We start from the raw sequence: 12,425 nt of genomic DNA, 5'->3' as shown, positions 1-12,425 counted from the left end.
AGTGCTGCTTGTGATCCTCCAACACACGCTTCATAACTCCTATTCTGTATTGCCACAAAACGACAAAATCTAGCAAAAATTGGAGCATAAAAGTTTACTACTTAATGAAGAAATGTTACCTCTCTTTTTCAAGTTCTTCTAAATAACCGGTATTTTCTCTGCTTCCATTTACAAACCCTCTTTATGGAAATGAACCCATAGGAACGGGACTGCACTCTCCTGAGCGACTAGATACAGATCCTTCTCGGCTTCCGTAAGAATGGAAGGACATTTTTGGACCGTAGTTTCACTCCAGGGAAATTACTGCTATCTAAGTTAAGTTCTAAATAAAATACTGACAAGTTTTTATAAAACAACTGCTTTAAGTGATCTAAAATATTGCTAATGTATTATATTATCTTTTAATAATGAAACCTTAGGTTCACATTTAGCCCTCAAATTTTAAACCATTTTATAATTGAAATACATTATATATATATCACATAAAGTATGCAGGAGTACTAAATTATTGCAATTATTGAGCAGCAGATCTATACAGGGACAGAAGAAATCCTTATCTCAAATGCTGATGACCAGAAAAATTCACTGACTACTGGTTCTAAAACAGAAACGTCCTGGAAAAAAAAAAAAAACACCAGGTCAAAGCACTTATAAAAGGGTACATTTGTGGTGGTGACCATCTTGCAATATACACAAATATTGGGTCATTAAAAAATAAAAAGTGTTCACCTTTTGGTTTAGAGGCCTGCAACTATAGATTTCTATCAGAGAAAGCCACAAATGTATATGAGTGAATGAACAATTATTTATGAACAGAATAGCTAAACTTTCCAAGATAGCTTGAGTCAGTCTGGTGGGGAAAAAGTATGTTAAAGAAAAATTAGACAGAATGTGCTTTCTTAGATTCCTACTAAGTAATAATATATTTGGGGATCCAAAAGTAATTTCTCTGCCCATCTTCAATTACAATTAAAACTTACTGATTTGACATTTGAATTTTTAAGTGATAAAACAAGAAAGACATTCTTTTAAAATTCTATTTAAAATGGCTTAAAATCAGTGTTGTGTGTATATAAGTGCAAAGATAAAGCACTTCTATTCTGAATGGAACAAAGAAGGGCACTGACTCCTTCAAATGAAGCAATGGGTCCAGTCTATAGCATAAAGCTTAATAAAGGCCTACTTAATGACTGGCAAAAGAGCAATGCGTTTTAGAAAGAGCTGAAAATTGTCAAGAAAGGTATCTAAAATAGTTTATTTAAAGGCAGTTAAATGTTATAACTGAAAAAATGACAAGCAAATAGACTTTTTACGTATTTGTACTTTAAAAATTACATCCTAATGCATGAGGCTAAGAAAATCCAACACCAACATTCTAATCAAGAGAAGCTGTATTTGGACACACACACCTAAAGCTGACAACTGGAGCTTAAAAAAATTACTTTAAAACACTTTTTAAAAATTTACCTTTAAGACGCTCTAATAAATCAATCTGTCCAGAAGAAGCCATAGCTTCATCTTCAATACTTCCTTGTAGTTGTTTAAGTACTTCCTGTAAAAAAGAACACAGTATCTCAATATGACGAAATTCTAAATGACTTTTTGAAGATATGATTCTAACTTTCTTGGCATTTAGGTCTGCTGGGGGAAAAAAGTTATTTCAGATCTATCTGAAAACATATAAAATGCAAAGTACTTTACATATATTACCTATTACTAATTATAAATAATAAATTACAGCCCAACAACAACAGTGATACTTTGTGGTGATGGTGATTACAAATAGTCTCCATACAGTATACACGGAATAGTTAAGATATTTGTAACTTCTGAAATAACATAACAAGGTGGATTACTCTCATTTTTCAGACAGACCAACTGAGACTCAAAAGATTTGCTGAAGACAGAAAAACTAAGCTTGTACCAACATGGCCATGAAAGACAGCAAATTAACACATTTAACACCCCAATAAATACCAAGCAGTTATATACTAAATTTATATACATTCTACTACATTGATTTATACTCAGCAGTTAAGTGACTGTATGCTGTCTCCTGACTTTTGGTCCATTGCTTCCTTTCCCATCTAAAGCCTTCTCTCAACAAATTTTTGTCAGAGGAGGTCAAAAACTTTCACTTTCTACTAGTTTTTCTGTATATTCCTTAACAATAATTTATACATATTTTTACATTTTACATATTCTGAGGCATCCCACTCTAGTTCACAGCAAAATCTTTGCTGGCCAAGTAGGATTCCAAATGCAAAACAATGTATTTGAACAGTTACAATCCTATAGCTATGGGCAGTGTTCCTCTATGTGAAAAAGGATCCATAAATAGATTGAAAAGAAAATCTGTCAAAAAGAGTAAATATAGTAAAGACTATGTCAGTGGTTTACCTTGATAGTGACATTAGAAGCATTAAGAAAAGAATTCCTATGTTAACAATAAGAAATAGCCTGTGACCTTAATGATCTGACCTTCAAATAAAGACCATGTTGGAAGTTAAAAGGCTTAGATAAGTAGATGTGGGAACGTGGAGGTGACTGTTATTTATAGTCAGAAATTGTGTCAGTGTATCACAACTGTGGGATAGGAAATAAATTTGCACAGGGATGTCTTTCTTGAATGAATGTAGATTACTATAAACATCAGGACACAATTCTCTTCCACAAAGTTTGAGAATTACCACTGAAAACTACCTGCAGTTTTCAGGATCCTGGGTCTCCTTCCATCCACTGCAGCTTGTAATTCAAAGATCTTTTAATCTTATCCTATTTCTTACAATTCGCAGGCTCACAATTCAACAGCTACCTTTCTCAAGGAACTATCAGTGGTATGCATTCTAGGCTTAATATCTCTTATTAGCCATCTCTTCTCTATTTTTATGTCATTATCCTGACTATTGACCCCACCAAAACTACTAAAATAATCTCCTAAATGGTCCTACCTTGCATAGAACTAACAGATTAATAAGACTTTTAAAGCACAGCTCTGATCAGGTCTTTCTTTATAGATGATCCTTCTCTACAGCCTATCATCAAGGTGTTAACAGTGAGTATTCTATAGAAGTTGGGATTACAAGCAATTTTTGGTTTTGGTTTCCTCATTTTAAAACAACAGATATTATCAAAACAAATACTGTTTTCAGAAAAAGTACAAGCATTTAAGAATTCAAAAGCAACAATTAAAAGAAATCCCTGTATATGTCATAGGACATATACTTAATTTTTGAAAATTAATGGCACATTATTGGTTTTTAAAAAACATATTAAAAAGAAGGAAAAATTAAAATAACACCAACAACAGAAATGAAAAGGCGATGTACAACAATAAAGGATTAAATAAATTTATGGCATTAGCCGAACAACGGCATATTATACATCTGTGAAAATACTATAAAATACTTAATGACATGAAATGATAGCTATATTAAATTAAAAAGCATGCTGCAAAATATGATCCCATTGAATGCATGCTTGCATAAAATGCAGAGAGAAAAATATACACATTATCAAAGGTTACCAACATTAAAAAAATGTTTTTAAATGGGTGAGCTTGATCTCTTTCTGTCTGTATTTCCTAAATTTTAAAGAGAGTGAATATACATAACTTGTAAGTTTTAAGTTTCTGTGCATATGGCTAGAAGTCTATTGATAAAAGCAATAACCATAAAGTAAATAAAATTATGGAAATTTATAAAGTTTAGAAAATTAAAATTTCAAAGCATCTATCTTGGAAAAGCTACTTATTCCAATGTGTTCTCTTAAATTATTCTTGTAAATTCTGAGTTATGAATCTCAAAAATACGCAGTTAATTTATAGATCCAGTTACTTTGTCTCAAGATGACACCACCCAGCATGACTACATTACTATTTTCTTGTGAACAGTTTGTGTCTATTCCATAATAAAAATTAAGCTCATTTCTTTTCTGTTTTACTGAGACAGAACATACATGTGAAAAGCACGCCAATCTTAAATTTCTTATATAATCCAAGTATCCATGTAAGTGCCACCCAGGGAAGACACAAAACATTTCCAGTATCACAGAAGGTTCCCTTTTGCCCCTTATCAATCAGTATTCATTCTCCAGAAGTAATCAGTACTCTGATTTTTGTTATCAGTTAGTTGGCCTCCTTGTGAATTGCATATAAATGAAATTATACAGTATACAGCCTTTTGTGTCTCGTGGTTTTTGCTCATCAAAATCTCTATGACACTCATCCATGCTGTTGTATGTATCAGTTATTTAATACTGTGTAGTTGTCCACTGTATGAATAGATCTCCACTGATACATCCCTTATCCTTTTGATGGGCATTTGGGTTGTTGCCAGTTTGGAGGCTATTGTGAAGAATGCTACTATGTACGTTCTTGCACTTATCTCCAGGTGGACACACGTACTCACTTCTCTTGAATATATATCTGGAGGTTTAAACCCTGAGTCACAGTGATTAAAAGAAACTGCTGAGTGGTTTTTCAAAGTGTTTGTGCCATTTTATACTCCTACCAGCAAGGTTTAAGTTTGAGTCTTCTTAATTATAGGTTCCAATTCTCTGTTGAGATTTTCTGACTCTTTATCCACTTAATCCATCATTTTTATCAAAACATTTAAAATAATTATGTTAAAATCCTTGACTGTTACTTGCTTACAACATGTGGATCATCTTGGGATTTGCTTCTATTAACTATTTGTTCTGTTGGTTATCAGTCATTTTCCTATTTCTTTGTATTTCTTGTAACTTTTAACCGTATGCCAGTCATTATACATACAAGAGCAGGAAAGACTTGAGATTAGAGTTTCCCTTACAGAGTTTGCCCTTTCCACCACTGGGGTCTGATTTCCTTCAACCAATAACTGAAAATGGGTTGCAGATGCAGTTTAAGTGAAATTCATATGAGATTCCCTAATAGCTCAGTTGGTGAAGAATCTGCCTGCAATGTGGGAGACCTGGGTTCGATCCCTGGGTTGGGAAGATCCCCTGGAGAAGGGAAAGGTTACCCACTCCAGTATTCTGGCCTGGAGAATTCCATGGACTGGATAGTCCATGGGGTTGCAAAGGGTTGGACATGACTGAACGACTTTCGCTTTCACATCTGATTTGGTTTGCTGAGTTCTCTGAATTCTCTTACACTGAGGCTGAGACCTGCTTTAGCAGGACACTGCCTCTTAATGATCTGCTTCCTAGCCCTCCCGGGCATCTTCCCCCCAACAAGACTCAGCTAACACCCCATGCATTTGGAGAGAATGTGAGACACTAGTCATACACTTGGAGCCCTGCTAAATGTCAATGCTTTGCACATGTCCACGTCTTTGCCCAACGGTTTCCTTCCTCCAGTGGAGTCTCAATGCCTGTGCCAATGATTAATTATCGGTGTGTTACAGAATCAGTAAATACCCCTGGGGAAGAAAATTACTGGTGATCTCAGCTCATCTAGAAAGGACTCTTTCCTCTTAGGAATTTTAGTTAGTATAGTTCTTGATGATTTCACAGTTCTCCAATGTCCTTAAAAGAATGGTTTTTGTTTTTATCCAGTGTTTTCTAATTGCTGCGGTAGGACTGATCAATTGCTTGGGGTTGCATACTTAATACAGCCTAAAAAGAAGTCCTTAATTTCAAAGAGGTTTTTAAAAGATGCAGTACAACTACAAAGCAATTCCAAACAAACAAAATATTTCAAAAAATGTTTTGAGAAATGACAGTTTTTAAAATAAATATGTAATTTTAAAGGAGAGAATATTCTTTTGTATTTATAAATTCTGGAAGTTTGGTTTTAAAAAATTAATCATATAATCAAACTTTATTTTTAAAAAGTTAAGATTTTAGAAACATGAGAGAATTAATTATTACAGACAAATATACTGTGGTCATATAAGTGAATAGAAAATATGAATGAGTAACTGTGTCATTTCAAGGGAGTTTTCAACTTGATCCACTTCTGTTTTCCTCACTATGTCACAGTTACTGATATTTTTTATTACTAGATAAAAGTATACTTGGTAATTAAATCTTCAAAATAAATTATGAACTGTGCCAATTTGAATTTTTACTTCTCATTTTTTTCTTACACTCTGAAAATACAAGATACTCTCCATATACATGGTTTTATAGTTAAAACAATTTATAAATACTTCATTTTGCTAAAATACAAGAGATATAAATGGTTGGTTAATATTTTACCTAGATATATTTTTCTACACCATGCCATCTTTCAATTTAAATGCTTCATACTTCACCATATTTTGGAGAAGAAAATGGCAACCAATCCAGTCCTCCTGCCTGAAGAATTCCATGGACAGAGGAGCGGGACAGGTGCAGTCCATGGAGTCACAGAGAGTCGGATACGACCGTGCAACTAACTTAATTTTTCACCATATTTATCATGCTGCGATGCTCAGCATTTTAAAGTAAATCACATTGACTTCCTGCCCTGGAGTAAGAAGTATACTATATAATTTCCCTTAAGTTTAGCTATAATTGCTGCATTCTTATTCTAAATCCCACAAAATCTGCAGTTTATTTTAATCACAGAAGCATCAAGTATATCCATAAATGTAGAGAATAATGTAATGAACTCCTATGTATCCTCATGTTAGTTCAAACATTATCAACTCATGGGCTTCTTTCATCTATGCTTATAACCACTTCGTCCATTCCCCCTCAACCCAAATTTATTTGAAAAACAAATCTCAGTCATCATACTGTTTCTTCTCTAAAAAAATTCTACATGTATATTTAAAAAGGGATTCTTCCTAAACACAACCACAATGCCATCATTAGAACTACAAAATAAACATTTTCTTAATATTCTCAAATACAGTCAATGCTCACATTTCCTTAACTGCTGTACACATATTTCCCTGACTGTCACACACACACAGAATATTTTTATACTATCAATGACATGTAATCAATAACAAAGCAGTATTCTCTTTTGCCACTAGATGGCACTACTGTATAAATTTCAGAAATCCTGAAATAATGTAGTTGAAAGAGACACACCTTGCCATCCACAGGGTGGACACATTACACAGGAACGATCAGCAAACATAATACAAGATCATATGATGTATTACAAAGTCTAAAAAGTTATTTTTTTGAAAAATAACCATTGTTTCGGATTAACTTTAATCCAATGTAGTAAGTTCCAATGTTTCCAAGTGTCTTCATTCACACATCAGTATTTTAAGACAAAATAAACAGAGCATGGTTTCCTGTTAGTACTATAAAGCTGCTGCTGCTTCTTTTTTTTCAAAAAGCTTCTTGAAAGGAGATACATAAATAACTTCAGTATAAGGGCATAACTGCTATGATACCATACACTAAATCCTGAGGAAATATGTGGATGGCTTTGCAAGGATGTCTGTAAAAACACTCACTGAGCAGTAATCAATTCATGGTTGAATTCAGACATATCTTAAATACTAATATTCATGATGTATATTCATGACCTCATTCCTAAGAGGCCAACCTGGTATTCCATTGCAGAAATTTAAGGATCTGCCTTATAGTGTTACTCTGAGAGACATTCCACATTTCAGCATTTCCATCCATGGAGATAGATCTAAAGGTATGTTAAAATGTTTCACCAAAATGAAGTTTCAATTTGCTCAAGTAGTTTATAAAAATAAAAAACTTGAAAAAGGGACTCAGAATTCTGCACAAGAGACATTCAGATAGGTATGCTAGGAAGAATTCTCTACAAAATATACTTCTGAAGCAGATAAACCATTAGTCTTGCTGGGGAATTTAAATTTTGTATCTTTAAACTTTTAAAACCACGTGTCATGAACAATAATTTTAGATACATTATGCTGATCAGTGTTAAAATATCAAGCTACGCTTTTTTAACCTAGTAGGTAATTGATTCACAGCTGTTTTCATGGTTTGCAGTGAGAAAAAAAAAATGCTTCTTTATAGTCTATAGAAAAAAATATTTCTTTATGAAGGATCTGAGATCAGTATCTTGGAGATCTGTCACTGCTACTGCCACAGAAATAGGCAACACAGTAGAAAAGATTTATGCATAGAAGAGAAAGAGAGAGAGAAAAAGAAAGAAAGGTTCAAATGAGTAAAAGGCTAAACTGCTTTGATAGTGAATAAAAAGGCAAAAGAGGAGCAGCTCAATAGTTCAGTAATACACAGAAGCTTGAAGAATAAGAGAGACCTCAAAATGCATGGAAAAAGAAATAGAAGAGAATAATAAATGAATAAGGAATAAGAGTAGTAAGCAGACAGGAAGAAGAGGGTCAGAAACCCAGATGGTAAAATGGCCAAGGCGCAGAAAAAACACGTAGCAAGAAGGATTTTTTTAAAAGAGAAGGAGGTAACAGTTTTGTTGATGACCTCCAGTTCTATTAAATTCAGTGAGAGGAAAATCTGCCTAACTGGAAATTAAAACAGTTAAAGTTTTGACTGCAATTATTTTGAAATAAGAACATATTTTCCCAGTGAACACTGAATATTTTATAACTTTTCATGGAGGTTATCACAGCTTTGCAATGCTATACAGCAAACCAATTTCAGGGCTTGAGTGTCGTGGACATCTTCTGTTAGTGCAATGACTACTTTTTCAAATAAAGCAATTTAATTCCAGAAGGGCACCCGACAGTCTGTAGCTCAGCTTATGGCAAAACCAGAAATAGAATCAGGTACTAATCTTCACTTCGGGACTCTTCTCATTAGGTCACCCCAAATTTCTTGACGATCTATCACTGCAGCACTTAAGTGATGACAAGATCTGAGGGGGTTGGGGATGATGACTATGCTTTGTTTTAATCCTTAAGATAAATTTGGCAGCTGTGAGGCTAGTTTCTGTGAATTACATAGAATGCTCAGCCTCACTATAGTGATGGTAAAGTTGGTCTCTCATTTTTAAGCTTAAAAATAACTAAGGACTAACTACTTAGTCACTGTGGTTTTATAATCATTTTCTTTATATGATTTGCTGGATGAATTAAAAACATCTGGACTGAAAATATCAATGTTAACTTTTGCGAGAAAGAGTTTACAGATTACTGCTTAACTTAAAAAATACACTTCTAAGTAAGTGAAGTGTCTAACCCAAAGTTTACAGGAAGAAACATGGAATAAAAATGGATAAACTACAATTTAAAGTCACAGTCTTGATACCTTCATATTAGATGCCTCAGTTTCCAGTTTTGTAAGATGATTGAAATTATCTTCTAGCTCTTGTCAAAGATTTGAGTTCTCCATCTTCAGGGCCTCAACTTGCTTTAACAACTGATCATAGGAAGCTGCAGCCATCCTTGGCTACCCCTGGACCTGTAAGGTTAAAAAGGATTTTGAAATTCACTACTGAAAAAATAGAGTGGCTGCTTGTTACAAAGAAAGGGATAAAGAAATAAAACCTCAGAGACATTTAACAAGAACTGTGTTAATGTAGCAGTTTCAGTACCAAAACAACACTGTGTGAGTGGCAGGGCCTTTCTGAGAAGCCGAAATACCGGGGTTTAATGAAAGACAAATAAGAGTTAACATAGAAGAGAACGTCAGTAGTGTTTGAAAAACACCTGCCTTTTCACAGGTGGGTAAGATTTCTATCAGGTTAGAATTTTTTTGAGGTTTCAGAGATATTTTAAATGGTCTTACAGACAAGATTTGGGAAATGCAGTTATTGATAAGAAATATATTTATATTGGTCATATTAATTTATTTCTGGATTTTGCCCAACAGTCACATAATTTTATAGCCCAAATGGATTAATGAGATTAGGTATTGCAGTCTACCACTTTTCATTTGATAAAAGGCTAGTCTTAAACATTATCCATGGGGAAATATGAAGTTCCAAAAAGGCCTCATTAAAAAGGCGGTCATTAAACAAAACAGACACAAGGGAGAGGATTGGATTGAGACTTCAACTCTTTTGGAAAGAAAGATGATAAAAACTGCTAATATAAATTATATTACATTTATCCAAAAGGATGAATACAATAGGCCATGTTATGGCATACGTATCACAGGACCCACTGTGCTCACATTGAGGCTGAAAGACACTTGAAGAAAACAGATGATTTTAGGAGTAGAGACTGTCAAAGAGAAGCGAAGCACAGCCTTGCTATTAATTACATTACCATGAAAGAAAAGGGGAGAAAAGAAAGATACAGATGATAGTCAGGTAATAAGAGGTCCTTGGCCTGAAGAATTAGAGAATGTTAGAAATTATGTTCAGACTACCGAAGTTCCAAAGACCCAGATCCTCTTTGTAGTTTAATTTCTATGGAATAAAATTCTACCTATCTCTTAAGAGTTAAAAAGTATAACAGAGTCTGTACTCAAGCAATACTTAATAGATCTGGACATAAAAAAAATGTTTCTGCAGTAAAAATCCACTATACGAAATAAGGCAGACAAATTACAACACTGGCTAGTCATGACAATATTGTAGTTCAGCAACTGGAAGGGATACCCTAACAAGGGAAATCAAGTGACACAGGTCTCCGTCTGTTCTCCAACAGCTAGGGACAATAAATCTGGAAGGAAACAAGAGTCCTGGGTGGTGGGGATCACCCTCAAAAACCTTCATGACTGAAAAGAGTGAGCGCTAGACTAGTATTTGGGGATCCGGGTCTCAGTTTCAGTCTTGGTCGTGCCTTCACCTTTGCCCCTGAATTTTAACTCATTTCACCATTCGTAAAATGGACATTTACTACCTTTTCTAATATAATTTGCAGGGATATTGTTAGAATTGAGAAACAAAAGGATGGTCTAAAAATAAAAGTCCTGTGTAAGTTATATCATGAAAATACACTTACTATGTAACTTCCTTAGTAAGACCTAAAGTTAATCTACTGTTAAAAGCCTTAGTCCTCTGACCAATCGACAAGAGGTGAAGAAGTAATTCACTCTTTTGAAAAAGGACTGAGAAGGTACATGAGAAACAAAGGAGAAATTCATAGGTGGGATCACTTATCTGTTTTGTGTGCATGCATGCTCAGTTGGGTTTGACTCTTTGCAACTCCATGGACTGCAGCCGATCAGGCTCCTCTGTCCATGGGATGATCCAGGCAAAAATACTGGTGTGGGTTGTCATTTCCTCCTCCAGGACATCTTCCTGACCCAGGGATTGAACCCCAGTCTCCTGTGCTGGCAAGCGGTTTCTCTACTACTGAGCCACCTGGGAAGCCCTATCTATTTTATACCATACCACTAAGAAGCAGCTCTACTTACAAAGAGGCAGTACATTAAAAATCATGTGACAAAGGTGGGAATCTGACAGCATTTAGTAACATAAGACCTAAAATTCCTCACTCCAAATAAAATCCTAACAGGCAATTTTCCACTAAAATAGTATAAATAAGAGAAAAAGTAATAATACAGGGAAAGAGAAAATTACTGGAATTATGTTTAGACACAGAGGCTATAACCACATACAATCACAAAAAGAGCCAGATGGACAAAATGAGCAAGAGACTACTGAAAGTGCTTTTTACTGGAACAAAAAAGAATTCAACCCTTTAGGTGGACAATTAAAACATACCATTATTTTTTTTCTCTCTCCCTCCAGAATCAAAACATTTAAGTCATTTCTGCTTTAGAAAACAGGATGTTCTCATATAATTTTATGAGAAAAATACGATGTTTCGAGGTAATACTTTGCCTTATGTCCTTTTAATATGTTGCCGCCATACCTAAGTCAAAATTGCTTAATGCAAAATTTAAAAAATCATAAATTTGTTTTAGAAAGACTTTTAAACAATCACAAGAATTTCATACCAAATATATCGTAAATGCAACTCACCCAGCATCATTTAAAAAAAAAAAAAAAACCTCAAAATTTATCTGATGAAATGGGAAAAATCTTTGAATCTTTAAAACATGCTTCTCAGTAAGCGAAAGGGTTAGCTGCTCAGTCCTGTCCAACTCTTTGAGCGCCATGGATTGGAGCACGCCAGGCTCCTCTGTCGACGGAATTCTCTAGGCAAGCATACTGGAGAAGGGAGTCAATCTCTTTTTCAATGGATGTTCCTGATCCAGGGACAGAACTCAGGTCTCCAGCATTGGATTCTTTCTGAGTCACCAGGGAGACAGGGTGTGCACTAAAAGGATTCTCACCCCTTAAGAGCAGGGTAGGGGAGAAGAGAGTTTTATAAAAGGACTGTTATCTAGACTTTTATCCAAATGGTCACTAGAAACAAATCTACAAGGACCCTAAGATATTAACGCAAGGAGGCAGAAAAGTTTAGGTAGGTAAGGGATACACAATTAGAATTAAATCTGAAAGATTCTTTATTATAAATTAAGAAGTTTGGGATTTTAAAAAAATTAAACTGCTTTTATTCTTTTGGTTTAATGAATTTTAAAAAAGATGTATTTGTCAGTACTATCAGATGGTAATGAAAAAAAAAAAAAAAGAAAATATCAATACAAAAAGAAACCAAAAGAATCATAGAAGACTACTT

Source organism: Muntiacus reevesi, unplaced genomic scaffold (genome assembly GCF_963930625.1).
Source record: "Muntiacus reevesi unplaced genomic scaffold, mMunRee1.1 SCAFFOLD_116, whole genome shotgun sequence".
In the NCBI taxonomy this organism is placed as follows: domain Eukaryota; kingdom Metazoa; phylum Chordata; class Mammalia; order Artiodactyla; family Cervidae; genus Muntiacus; species Muntiacus reevesi.
This window is presented reverse-complemented; position numbering follows the sequence as displayed.